Raw genomic sequence first — 15,221 nt, 5'->3', positions numbered from 1 at the left:
TCTTGAAATATATAATTTTAAATTATTTTCTTGCCAACCACTCTACTAACAATTACTTTCATCATCATTAAGAAAAATATTTTAACCTTTGTGAATATTTCTGTAAAGTATGATAAAAAACAATGAAACAAGTCTACAGGAAAGATAAGTAAATAAAACAATATTTATTTTATTAAGAGTGAATAAAAAAAAAATGAAATTCCTAATGCTGCAACAAAAGCAATTATAAGCAGATATAGTTATCAACTAACATGTATGTCAATGTTTAACAAAATCAAGTGTAGTTTTCAAACCTGCTAAACGTTTTCTTTAAGATAACCCAAGCATCTCCAGGTAAATTAATTAGTATTTGTATAAAAGAGAATATTTTATTTTTTCACATATTTTACTAAACTACACAGTAACTCTCAATTAATTTCATATATTGTTAAAATAATAATAGTAAATGGTTAAAAATTAAAATATCAATTATAATTTCATCATAAATAAACAATATTTGAGAAAATACAGTATTCAAAATATTTTCTTAATGTCATTGATTCTGATTTGTTTATGAATCTTTAATGCTTGACTTCCTCAAATTTTGTTTCAAATTAAATTTGATCAATATTTATTTATACACAACCACTTTTGTGAGTATCTTAAAAATTTTACTTAGTTACTTTTGTTGTTTGTCTTTTTATTTCTATTATTTTAAGTTCTGAAGGATGTTTTTGTTTAAATATCAACAGCTATCTCAACTTAAATCTTATTTCTTGAATTTATATTTTATGCAAAATAAATTATAAAACTTACAGCTTTTCTTTTCCTATTTTTCCTATGGATTTCTAATAGAGATTCAGGCCGTTTAGATTTCTGAAAATTAATTTTAAAATTAATCAACATTTAGCAAATTTATTTTTATAACAAATTTGTTCATATTGTGAAAATATTAAAATATATGTTATATGAAATATTAGTATATTTACATTAAATGTGTAAATTCTGCAATTTTCCAAAGAATTATCAAGAAATTTAATTATGCAATGTTCAAATTATATCAAAATGGTTATCAATTAATGATTTTCTCATTAATTAATAATGTCAAAAACCGATATCTCTAACAAATACTTTGTGATTATATCAGTAATCATATATAAATTAATAAATTACATATAGTTACTAAAACATACATTTCACAAGAGTAAATTTATAAATACAAAATGTTATAAAAAATTACACACATTTTCTCAGTCCATAATTGTATATCATCTTTTTGTTTATGTAAACTTTAACACTTATGGAAATAATTTGAAGAATTATTTATAAATTATAAAATTATTAAATTATAATTAAGAAACTAAACATTAAATTTTTACAAAATACAAAGTGTCTTTTGGGAAACCCCAAATATCAGTAACAATAAAGCATTATAATTCATTTTGTTTATTAAAATAATCATTTTTCAGCAAGGAATCTTTAAATAATTTTAAGAAAATTGTGAAATCTCAATTTATCTTATAAATACATATAGTTAAGTATAATAAGTGCAGATAATTAATGATAATTAAAATTTATTGCGTTTTTTTTTAGATATGAAAAATTTCAATACATTCAATTGTTTTTATACAGTTTTGATATAATACAGTCTAGAAAAATTCAATTTTCTTTTTACACTTTTTGTTGTTCTAACACATTTCTATAGATTTCCCTTTTAAAAATCTCCATTTGTTTTAATTCTAATAAAAATATTCATACTTCCTTTCTTAAAAAGCTCAGAATTTTTTTTTAAAGCAAGTGTAGCAGTCATAAGTGTTCAAGTAAATTCTACAATTTGGCTGAATTTAGCTTATTTGAACTTGTGTAGTGACAATCTTTCATTTGGACTTTAGCCCACAATTGAAAAAAATTAAAAAAAAACTTGTTTTGCAATTTATTTGTATGGTTGTGTTACTTATGATTTATTTCAATACAGAATAGTTTTTGTATGCCATTTAGTGTTATAAGTTGCAATTATTCCTCCTCTGATTTATTAATTAATTAAAATTGAAATATTTTGTTTAAAAACTCTCATACCTTTATCAGCAAAATTATTATTGACCTGCAGTTTTCAAATTGCATATCTATAGATTTCCACTGCCATCTATCTGTCCATTCTCGGTCTTGAGAACAGAATTAGACAAAGATTGAGACCAGATTATGGAAAGATTAGGGTCTGGACCAAAAGTCATATAATTTTTAAAAATTAAAATATGAATAAAAATTGCAGTCCAGCATTGTGACAATACTACACTATTATCAAATAATTTTGGCTGTCTAAAAATCATCAGGATAAATGATATACAACAGAACATAGAAATATACAGATTTGAACACATTCTATTATATTACTACAGTAGATCCTCCTATAACACGGGTTCATATAAGACAGATTTGTATAACATGGCAGAAAAATTGCGATTGTGTTCCTATAACATGCTAAAAGAATGAGACAGATTGTCACGGCCGACTCGTGTCTCAACACGATTGGTCGAATCTGGTCCAATAGTGGACATTGCACAAACTGTTGAGTTTAAATGAGCAGCAGACCTACTAAAAAACATTTATTATTCAATGGCCATAAAAATTATATTTCTATTAATGATGTCTTCAAAGTTCTGCAAATTTTTCACAGAAAGAATAACTTATCAGGAAACACGTGATCGCAATCTGATGAGCTGCTCCACGACGAAAACAAGCTTAAGCAATGGCGTCTTCGAACGGTGCGCACTCAGTAAGTATTCCTACAATTTTTTGTTTATAGAATAGTTTATATGGATTATTCCCAAAAAATTATATGTGTTTTGGAAATGTTCGAGTCAAATTAGTCTAGAATCAATTAATTTTATGGAAGAAAATCTTTCAAACAGCCGTACACAACCTTTAGCTGTACACCTAAACTGCACAAGTGCCAGGCTGTGAACAGCTCATGTATTTGTGACTAGTAAAACACTGAATTCATATAACACAGAATGTATCTACCATGTTATAGGGGGTCTACTGTAATTCATATTATTTTTACTGGTTTTTAAGGTCTGAAACCAATCCCCATTTTTCATACAGACAGCATTTTTTTTTTATACAGTTGTTTCTTACATGGATTTTTTGGGAGTGCATCAACTGTGTAAAAACAGAATTGGGTTTATATANAAGTGAGATATAGGGACATACATGTCCATTTATATATATATATATAGATATAAATATAAGAAAACTTATAATGAATAGATGTATTTTTGTAACATAGCAAAGAATTTCATTTTCATTTAGTTTTGTATATTGTGTTTTTTAGGTTGTTTACAAAGAGAAATACTATGAAGTAAAGTTAGAGCTCATTACACTCTTCTCAGACTTTAAGATAAACTTACATTGTTACTTGAAATATATGCATCCTTCTGTAAGGTTTCTGATAGAGTTAACCATTATGCAATGATTATTCTAAAAGTGATTGAATGAGGGAATAAGGAAGACAGTCATGTCAGGAGTCTAGAATAAGATGTATCAGAAGGATGACAAAAAGGCAGTTTTGAGAACTGTTTGACTGGTTCTCATTAACAGACAAATAATTGCACTGAAATCTGATCAGTTGTTACTATGGTATCAATCAACATGTACTGTACAGCACAGTAGGAAACAGACTGCTTGAGAGTGAACCTAAGAAAATGACGTACCAAGAAGTATTTAACTTGAGTAATATGGCTGACAACAGACTGACCTGATGTATAGCCAGAAAGAACTGATATTATGAATGGCAAAATATAGAGTTCAGTTATGATGAATCCAGATTATGTCTGGAACAAAGTGATCAATGTTAACATGGTTGACAAAAAGTTAAAGAAAAGACTTGTCAAGGTTTAACTACTAAGAGGTATACATTTATAATATCTGTAACAATGGTTTAGGAAGCAATTGCTTATGAAAAGAGTCTAGATTTGGATGTTTGTACCTGCAGTAAATAGACATAATGATAAATTTGGTGGTTACATCCAAATCTTTTTTATCTATACTAATATTATAAAGAGGTAATGTTTGCAAGTTTGGATGTAGGGGGTAATCTCTGAAACTACTCATCTGATTTCAAAAATTCTTTCACAATATTTAGAGTGGAACTTCAGGATGGACATAGGCTGTATATTATCCATTAAACATTCATATAAATTAAAATATATCATCTAGGGCAGGGGTGGCCAAAACGTGGCGCATTGGATGATTACAAGTGGCGCTTCAGTTAGTTCTGAGCAAAATTGCCAGATTTGGCTTTTTTGCGATTAAGAATATTATATAGAAAAATAAATTTTTTATAGTCTGTCTTGGCAAGTTCATTTGTTGCACAATTCGTTACGGTCTATTTTGCAGATAAAATGAGTATTCTCCACATAGTAAATTACAATGTATGCATGTATTTTGAGTCTTGCGATCTTTATTTCCGATCAGTTTACAGGAGTGTAAATGGCCGAAAACATTTATTGTGATTAAAGTTATTCCAAGCTGATCTCATTCTCAGTGCCAATAATTGTGGTGCAGAGTAATCTTCACCAAACGAGACTCTGGCAGCAATAGCACCATCATGAAGCAATCACCCTCTCGTACAGGAGATCATTGTTGACTATTGTAAATTGGTGCTTCAATAAATTGTCATAAATTAATTAATTCAACTGCGTGATTAAGTTATTCCCTTTTCTTTCCTAAGCGAAGCAGATTTATTCTTATCTCTATTTATCAACCCCTAACATTGAATGTAAGACTGTATAAAAAGTGTTTGAGTTATATGGCGCATTTGAACTCGTCTGTCAAAAAATTGGCGCATGGTATGCAAAAGGTTGGCCACCCCTGATCTAGGGTTAAGGCTTTTATGTCCAACAGATGGCGATACGAGTATGATGACCTAAGTTTGCTTTTCTGTGAGGCATTATGCTTTTCTGTGAGGATGAACTAAAGCAGATCATCTTCTATCTATCTATATAAATAAAAATGTAATGTTTGCTTGTTCCTACCGATTCCTTTGAAATTTTGATACAACACTGCATTCGAATACGCACGTGTTTTTATATAATATACATGTTGAAATTCCCCCCACTGGGGGGGGGGAGATGGACAGGATTAAGGCTTATTAAGGCTTACCCTAAAGAACTCTGCTTCTATTTATACTATTTTAGATGCAGTTTTTTGCGTTTTTGATTGTGTTTTAATAGGGTACGCAAACAGAATATACACTAAAAAGAGATTTTTCAATATTCCCCCCGCGGGGGAGAGGGAAAGGATTAAGGCTTACTGTGAAGAACTTGGCTTCTATTATACAGTAGAGCGCCATTTATCCAAAAGCTGGTTATCCGAAACGTCGGTTAACCGAAAGCATTCCAGTCGGCAATTTTAAATATTTGCTAGTGCTGTGGCACTGTAATCTTTGGCTATATCTTGGGCTGCTCCAATATTTTTTTTTGTTGGTGTGTGTGTTTTAGCTGGCAGCACTGGCACTTTTGTGTGGTGTTTTTCTGAGGACTGTGCGTCATGCTGAATCGAACGTTTTTGATACTAGATCAACTGTTAAAGTATATATTTTTTTTGTTTTTATATTTTTCAATATATTTATTTTGTTTGTGAAAAATAAGGAAATAATTTTTAACGATACAATAGCCACGATTATTATTTTAAAAAGTTTTCGTTAGACTTAACATCGATGAAAATTCAACGCGAAGCGACACGCAACGGAGAAAAATTTCAATACGGGATAAGTTAATATATTTTTTCGTACATAATCGGTTATCTGAAAAATAAGTTATCCGAACAACCTCGGTCCCCAATTGATTCGGATAAACGATGCTCTACTGTACTATTTTAGATGCCGCTTTTTGCGTTTTTGATTCATTTTAATAGGGTACGTCAAGAGAATGTACACTAAGATGGAATTTTTCAAAAAATTCCACCCCACAGGGAAGTGTTATACATTTATAATAGATATATTTTGAGCCACAACACATGGCAGGGTCTGCTAGTTATTTAATAATTTTCATTAACAAACCTAAAATTTTTTAGCAAAGATTATAAGCTAATAAATAAAAGATAAATGTGCTATTTGTTTGTGGTATTGTAAAAATATTTATGTTTGAATTTCTTTTTCTTCAATATTTTCAGGAAATTTAACTTTCTTTTTATTTATGTATTTTCCTGTAAACCCATTCCATCATATTTTATGGAAAATTTTGTGAAGGCCCATAAGTTTTTCAAATGTCCACAAAAGTTCATTTTAGTGAACAAATCATTTTAGTTTATTGCTTCTGATGTAAAACCTAATGAGTTGTAAAATGTTTTGAAAGTATTTACTTAAAAAATCTTATTCATATTATTTTCCATCTATTTTTGATGTTTCTTTAAAATAAAATTAATATTTCTTGAAATATATAATTTTAAATTATTTTCTTGCCAACCACTCTACTAACAATTACTTTCATCATCATTAAGAAAAATATTTTAACCTTTGTGAATATTTCTGTAAAGTATGATAAAAAACAATGAAACAAGTCTACAGGAAAGATAAGTAAATAAAACAATATTTATTTTATTAAGAGTGAATAAAAAAAAATGAAATTCCTAATGCTGCAACAAAAGCAATTATAAGCAGATATAGTTATCAACTAACATGTATGTCAATGTTTAACAAAATCAAGTGTAGTTTTCAAACCTGCTAAACGTTTTCTTTAAGATAACCCAAGCATCTCCAGGTAAATTAATTAGTATTTGTATAAAAGAGAATATTTTATTTTTTCACATATTTTACTAAACTACACAGTAACTCTCAATTAATTTCATATATTGTTAAAATAATAATAGTAAATGGTTAAAAATTAAAATATCAATTATAATTTCATCATAAATAAACAATATTTGAGAAAATACAGTATTCAAAATATTTTCTTAATGTCATTGATTCTGATTTGTTTATGAATCTTTAATGCTTGACTTCCTCAAATTTTGTTTCAAATTAAATTTGATCAATATTTATTTATACACAACCACTTTTGTGAGTATCTTAAAAATTTTACTTAGTTACTTTTGTTGTTTGTCTTTTTATTTCTATTATTTTAAGTTCTGAAGGATGTTTTTGTTTAAATATCAACAGCTATCTCAACTTAAATCTTATTTCTTGAATTTATATTTTATGCAAAATAAATTATAAAACTTACAGCTTTTCTTTTCCTATTTTTCCTATGGATTTCTAATAGAGATTCAGGCCGTTTAGATTTCTGAAAATTAATTTTAAAATTAATCAACATTTAGCAAATTTATTTTTATAACAAATTTGTTCATATTGTGAAAATATTAAAATATATGTTATATGAAATATTAGTATATTTACATTAAATGTGTAAATTCTGCAATTTTCCAAAGAATTATCAAGAAATTTAATTATGCAATGTTCAAATTATATCAAAATGGTTATCAATTAATGATTTTCTCATTAATTAATAATGTCAAAAACCGATATCTCTAACAAATACTTTGTGATTATATCAGTAATCATATATAAATTAATAAATTACATATAGTTACTAAAACATACATTTCACAAGAGTAAATTTATAAATACAAAATGTTATAAAAAATTACACACATTTTCTCAGTCCATAATTGTATATCATCTTTTTGTTTATGTAAACTTTAACACTTATGGAAATAATTTGAAGAATTATTTATAAATTATAAAATTATTAAATTATAATTAAGAAACTAAACATTAAATTTTTACAAAATACAAAGTGTCTTTTGGGAAACCCCAAATATCAGTAACAATAAAGCATTATAATTCATTTTGTTTATTAAAATAATCATTTTTCAGCAAGGAATCTTTAAATAATTTTAAGAAAATTGTGAAATCTCAATTTATCTTATAAATACATATAGTTAAGTATAATAAGTGCAGATAATTAATGATAATTAAAATTTATTGCGTTTTTTTTTAGATATGAAAAATTTCAATACATTCAATTGTTTTTATACAGTTTTGATATAATACAGTCTAGAAAAATTCAATTTTCTTTTTACACTTTTTGTTGTTCTAACACATTTCTATAGATTTCCCTTTTAAAAATCTCCATTTGTTTTAATTCTAATAAAAATATTCATACTTCCTTTCTTAAAAAGCTCAGAATTTTTTTTTAAAGCAAGTGTAGCAGTCATAAATGTTCAAGTAAATTCTACAATTTGGCTGAATTTAGCTTATTTGAACTTGTGTAGTGACAATCTTTCATTTGGACTTTAGCCCACAATTGAAAAAAATTAAAAAAAAACTTGTTTTGCAATTTATTTGTATGGTTGTGTTACTTATGATTTATTTCAATACAGAATAGTTTTGTATGCCATTTAGTGTTATAAGTTGCAATTATTCCTCCTCTGATTTATTAATTAATTAAAATTGAAATATTTTGTTTAAAAACTCTCATACCTTTATCAGCAAAATTATTATTGACCTGCAGTTTTCAAATTGCATATCTATAGATTTCCACTGCCATCTATCTGTCCATTCTCGGTCTTGAGAACAGAATTAGACAAAGATTGAGACCAGATTATGGAAAGATTAGGGTCTGGACCAAAAGTCATATAATTTTTAAAAATTAAAATATGAATAAAAATTGCAGTCCAGCATTGTGACAATACTACACTATTATCAAATAATTTTGGCTGTCTAAAAATCATCAGGATAAATGATATACAACAGAACATAGAAATATACAGATTTGAACACATTCTATTATATTACTACAGTAGATCCTCCTATAACACGGGTTCATATAAGACAGATTTGTATAACATGGCAGAAAAATTGCGATTGTGTTCCTATAACATGCTAAAAGAATGAGACAGATTGTCACGGCCGACTCGTGTCTCAACACGATTGGTCGAATCTGGTCCAATAGTGGACATTGCACAAACTGTTGAGTTTAAATGAGCAGCAGACCTACTAAAAAACATTTATTATTCAATGGCCATAAAAATTATATTTCTATTAATGATGTCTTCAAAGTTCTGCAAATTTTTCACAGAAAGAATAACTTATCAGGAAACACGTGATCGCAATCTGATGAGCTGCTCCACGACGAAAACAAGCTTAAGCAATGGCGTCTTCGAACGGTGCGCACTCAGTAAGTATTCCTACAATTTTTTGTTTATAGAATAGTTTATATGGATTATTCCCAAAAAATTATATGTGTTTTGGAAATGTTCGAGTCAAATTAGTCTAGAATCAATTAATTTTATGGAAGAAAATCTTTCAAACAGCCGTACACAACCTTTAGCTGTACACCTAAACTGCACAAGTGCCAGGCTGTGAATAGCTCATGTATTTGTGACTAGTAAAACACTGAATTCATATAACACAGAATGTATCTACCATGTTATAGGGGGTCTACTGTAATTCATATTATTTTTACTGGTTTTTAAGGTCTGAAACCAATCCCCATTTTTCATACAGACAGCATTTTTTTTTTATACAGTTGTTTCTTACATGGATTTTTTGGGAGTGCATCAACTGTGTAAAAACAGAATTGGGTTTATATAAATCTAATTCATTATTTATAAACATAATTTATTAAAAGAATATTCTTAGAAAAAATAAAATAAAAATTCACTCAATAAGGTTGTTCTATTTTCTTTTTAAATTTGGTATAAGAATATCAGATCTCTGGTATTTTTGAAACCGTGTCAGTAATTTATTTCAATTCAAACACAAATTATTTATCATATTCATACAGACACTTGGCAAATCACAGAATTAAATTTTATTCAGTTGATACGTGTTTTTTTCTTACATGTTTCGGGCATTTCTTGTCCCTCTTCAGTCAACTTTTTTTGATGAGTTTAAACAATTTTAAAATTTTTTCCATACACTTAAAACCTTTATGATAGTACTTAAATAAAAAGGAAAAAACATGTATCAACTGAATAAAATTTAATTCTGTGATTCGCCAAGTGTCTGTATGAATACAATAAATAATTTGTGTTTGAATTGGAATATCAGATCTTATTTATACATCATTTATTCATGTAATTTCTATCATTTTTTAATGCTTTTTCAAAGCATCTTTTGAAAAGAAAGGCATGCAGTCTTTTTCAATAATGTACTTCTGATAACTGCTGAAGCTTTTTCATTTACTGTTGAGATTTTTACATTAATTCAATAATAAAGTTTTGAATTAATGAAAAAAATGGTTTTAACATTTATCAGAAGTATTTGAGTTATTGAGTCTAAACTTAGAGTCAAATCAGACAGATGAATATCTGAAAGGATCAAGTTTGGACTGTGATAAGACAATATAACCTAAAATAAAATAAATTATACTTCATGCCAACTTTTGAATATATAACTACACTTAAGTGTTGTTATTATAAATATAACCTAATTTAATTTAGTAATACTTCTATATTTGCAAACTGGTTACAGTTTTTATATCATCACAAAAAGAGGAGAAGAATATCTTACATTTCTTTGTCTATCATATCATATATATATATATATATGTGTTACTACAGTGGGACCTCACTTAACGAGAATAATTTGTTCCAGAATCTTACTTGTAATGCAAAACACTCTTTAAGTGAAACAGTTTTCCCCATAGAAATTAATGTAAAATACGATAATGCGTTCCATGCTGAAAAAAATACTCAAATATTTTATGTATAATGTTTATTTATTGAAAGAAAATTACACAATATACATTATTAAGAAGTGTGAATCATCATCATCTTTTCTTCTAGTAGTGTGGAATGCAAATTTGATTTGCAGAAAACAAAAAAATCAAAGATAACATGTCTGATGAAGACACCAAACGATATGCCTAATTCTTGGGCTATGTAAAGGCTATAATTAAATATTAGAAATTAATTAATTTGACTAGAGGTAGGCAGTTATGCTGCCATCTCATATTAAATTTAATAATTATAAATAATTAATTTTTAATTTAGACATTTCTAAAATTTGATTTGGAATTGGTCATTAAATTTAGTACAAGATGGCATGTTTATTATATAACGGGCTATGATTGTCAATGTTTATACTTAATATGTGTGAACATAAGTTTGGAAAAATGTGTGATCACGAGCAATACTAAGATGCTAGCAAAACAAGTGCTAAACACAGACTGATGGAGCATGTACACAATCCGGGATTTCCCCTCTCCTTGTCACTCGTTATGCAAAACATCGCTTGTTAAGCAAAGCAATTTTTTACAATTTGTTTTGCTTGTTATGAGAAACATTCATTAAGCGAGGTTCCACTATATATAAACACTAGTGATGCCAAAATTTCTCCTGATTCTGATTCTTTTGAATAGTTCTAAATTTTATTTTTGTTTAGAAAAATTGATTTACATTATGAGCATGATACATTCATTAATTAATAAACATCAAGCTTAAGAATGAAAAAGATTGGGAAATCCAGAATCAATCTTTCAAAAAAAACCCCAAAATTCTCCATTTATATGTAAATATGCATACTTTTATTGTGTACTGCAAAACAAATTTGTAATCTTATTTTTGATAAAGTTAACATTGCAACACTACCATGAAAGAAATTACAGCTAATTCCTTTTTAGTCAAAGAACAATCCCATCATATCACTTAGGTTCATCTTTGGAAACTGCTTTGTTGGCCGATGCAATGACTGGGGAGGAAGAAAAAGATAAATAAGATAATGCACTTTTTTTTAATGCTTCTCACAATTGGTGTCTTGTACATGCTTTAATTCCATCATATTTAACACTAAATTTTACAAATGAACAATCATCATCATCATCATGAGTTAACCAATTTTTGAATTCATTCACTTAAGCCATAAATGTCTATACTGTCTCATCTTGAAAAATCAATTCTTAAAACTCAAAACAGCAGAAAACTTATTGCAAACAATTATTTTTACTTAGAATTCAGCAAATTGAATTGAACAAATGCAATTTGCTCAATTCCAAGTAAAAATATGTTCACAGTATCATCTGTGAATCATAACAAAACACTTACATATAAGATGAAACTAATTTAGCTTGAACAACATCTTAAATACTTTTTCAGCAACAATTTAATTTATTTAAACAAAAATTTTTGACTCTTTTTTCATAGGTCAGGTTTAACAAGAAGATTTGAACTGTCTTCTTAAACAGTTTGAATGTTCTTGTTAAATTTGATGCAGAATTATAAAAAGAGGTTAAAAACTTTCATTTAACTAAATTAAAGTGTTACTTTTTCAGAGTATTAAAAGTGTTTTTCAAGCATTTTATTATTATAAGTAAACATACTATTAATAAATATTAAAAATAATTTTATATAATATTTTTTCAATTAAAATGTAATTTTGTTTATATTTTAAATAGTTTTGCTGACACTTAAATATTTTTGTCAAACACCAGGCTTGATTTGAAATTGCTTGTCAAGCTAACCCAATACAGGCCATGTGGCAACCATAATGTCATCCTATCTCCCCTAAAATGGGAACAATTAGTACTGACTGAGTGCAATCTCTCATAGCTCTGATTACATGAAAGAAAAGTCTGTCATGACAGACGTCACCTGTGTGGGGGCTCGCATACTCTGCTTTGTCAACATGAAAGTTTTCAATAAACTAATACTTAATTGTTAATATCATAATAGGACGTGCATTTTTCAAAATAATAGATGGCACATCTATTATTATAGTGTATCATGCAGTGTATACACTGTTTAAAAATTGCTTGTTTTAGTTATTTAAGTATTTTTGAAATGGCAGTTAGTTGTTGTTTGCCTCGGTGCCAATGATAAAAAACATCCAGTTCAGAAATTTTAAATTTCCACATGATCCAATAAGAAAAACGAATAAGAAGTAAAGATAAAAACTGGAAATAAAATCAGTTGATATGAATCTGTAGCAGGCAAAATTATAAGGACAGTTAATTTTGAATAGTTTAGAGTAATAATACTCTATAAATGTAAATATACTTTTAATGAACAATTGAATGGAAAGTTATTAACCTTCCATTCAATTGTTCATTAAAAATATATTCCCAGTATTATAACAGCCAACATTTTAAACTTTTGAAATGTTAACACTTGTTTTAAACACTGATAACACAATGCCAAGAAATAGTGAACTTTCTGAGGCTGAAATCTGAAATATGTATGAATTACAAGGTGATGGAAAGTTTCAAAGAAATAACTACAATAATTAATCATTCTAAAATTGCTGTGACCAATGTATCAACAAAACATAAAAATTAGGGGAAATGAAGAGAAGTGGACACAAGAAAAAATTAATTGACAGAGATAAACAAACAGTTTACTTCCTTACAAAACAACAAGTAAATTAACAGCTATCTATTAGACAGGTAGCTGCTAATTTACCAAAATCTGTCCCCCATCAGATGATGTGTTCATGATAACAACATAAAATACTGATAAATGAAAGTGACATCTAATTTGATACCTGTTCACAAGCAAAAAAGACTTCAATAGGCTAAATTTGTCATGAGCTGGACCAAGGAGTGGGAAAAAGTTGTTTTTTCTGATGAAAAAAGTAGAATTTAAATGGACCAGATGGTTATGGATATTATTGGCATGATGTGAAAAGAGAAGCCAAAGTTAGAATGAGATGAGTAGTCAGTTAAGAGGTGGCAGTGTAATGGTTTGGGATGCTTTTGTGTTCAATGGGAAATCTGATATTGTCATTGTTGATGAAAAAATAGATTCTTCAAAATATCAGGATATACTAAAAAATAATCTAATTGCATTTGGATCTTTTAATTGGTGGAAGTAATTGGATATTTCAATGAGACAATGCTCCACTCCATGCATCAAAATCAACTAAGATCCGGTTTATTAATGAAAACATAGAAAAAAAAAAAGTATTAGACTGGCTTTCTATAAGTCCAGATCTTAGTCCAACAGAAAATTTATGGAGTATAATAATAAAAATAGTTTATGGTAAAAATAAACATTATCATCAAGTCAACTAATTAACATTAACCAATTATGGATTCTTGAGAAAATATTGAAGTGAAACAATTGCAAAAATCAATTCAAACTATGCCTGATAAAGTGTTTGATGTTATTCAAATGAAAAAAGGTCCAACTAAATATGAAATGATAAGACTTTTGTCAAAAATATAATGCCCTTATAATTATATTACTTTTAAAATGCAGTTAATTTCAAAAACAGTTTAACAAGGGGACCTTACAGTCTCGGAAATTCAGTTCAGTAAGAGACTTTGCAAGTTAGTAGTATACCTCAAGGGTGTCCACCCAGAAGAATTGTAAAGCTCACTAGCCAGAAGATTCCGAGAAAAAGGGCTCTAAAGTTTTAATCGCAGCTCATATACTGGTCAATTTTACACTATGGCAGTGCAGCGAAATGGCTGATTCTGTAGGGAACTTGCTTGCAACGTGGGCGATCTAGGTTTGATCCTAGCTTTGGCTAACTTTTTTTTTTAATTATTTTANGTTAATATATTTTTTCGTACATAATCGGTTATCTGAAAAATAAGTTATCCGAACAACCTCGGTCCCCAATTGATTCGGATAAACGATGCTCTACTGTACTATTTTAGATGCCGCTTTTTGCGTTTTTGATTCATTTTAATAGGGTACGTCAAGAGAATGTACACTAAGATGGAATTTTTCAAAAAATTCCACCCCACAGGGAAGTGTTATACATTTATAATAGATATATTTTGAGCCACAACACATGGCAGGGTCTGCTAGTTATTTAATAATTTTCATTAACAAACCTAAAATTTTTTAGCAAAGATTATAAGCTAATAAATAAAAGATAAATGTGCTATTTGTTTGTGGTATTGTAAAAATATTTATGTTTGAATTTCTTTTTCTTCAATATTTTCAGGAAATTTAACTTTCTTTTTATTTATGTATTTTCCTGTAAACCCATTCCATCATATTTTATGGAAAATTTTGTGAAGGCCCATAAGTTTTTCAAATGTCCACAAAAGTTCATTTTAGTGAACAAATCATTTTAGTTTATTGCTTCTGATGTAAAACCTAATGAGTTGTAAAATGTTTTGAAAGTATTTACTTAAAAAATCTTATTCATATTATTTTCCATCTATTTTTGATGTTTCTTTAAAATAAAATTAATATTTCTTGAAATATATAATTTTAAATTATTTTCTTGCCAACCACTCTACTAACAATTACTTTCATCATCATTAAGAAAAATATTTTAACCTTTGTGA

General features: G+C 27.8%; 1 protein-coding gene across 1 annotated transcript in view; it reads right to left on the bottom strand.

Moving 5' to 3' along the window:
* The window catches only part of LOC111632753 (GPALPP motifs-containing protein 1-like), a 29,561-nt gene that overhangs the window by 5,915 nt on the left and 8,425 nt on the right, over positions 1-15,221 (bottom strand). The gene's annotated exons all lie outside the window — the stretch shown is intronic.

Source organism: Centruroides sculpturatus, unplaced genomic scaffold (assembly GCF_000671375.1).
Source record: "Centruroides sculpturatus isolate CEXI.00-Female unplaced genomic scaffold, Cexi_2.0 scaffold119, whole genome shotgun sequence".
NCBI classification, from domain to species: Eukaryota; Metazoa; Arthropoda; class Arachnida; order Scorpiones; family Buthidae; genus Centruroides; species Centruroides sculpturatus.
The sequence above is the reverse complement of the archived record's forward strand: the minus strand, read 5'-3'. Positions and strand labels throughout refer to the sequence as shown.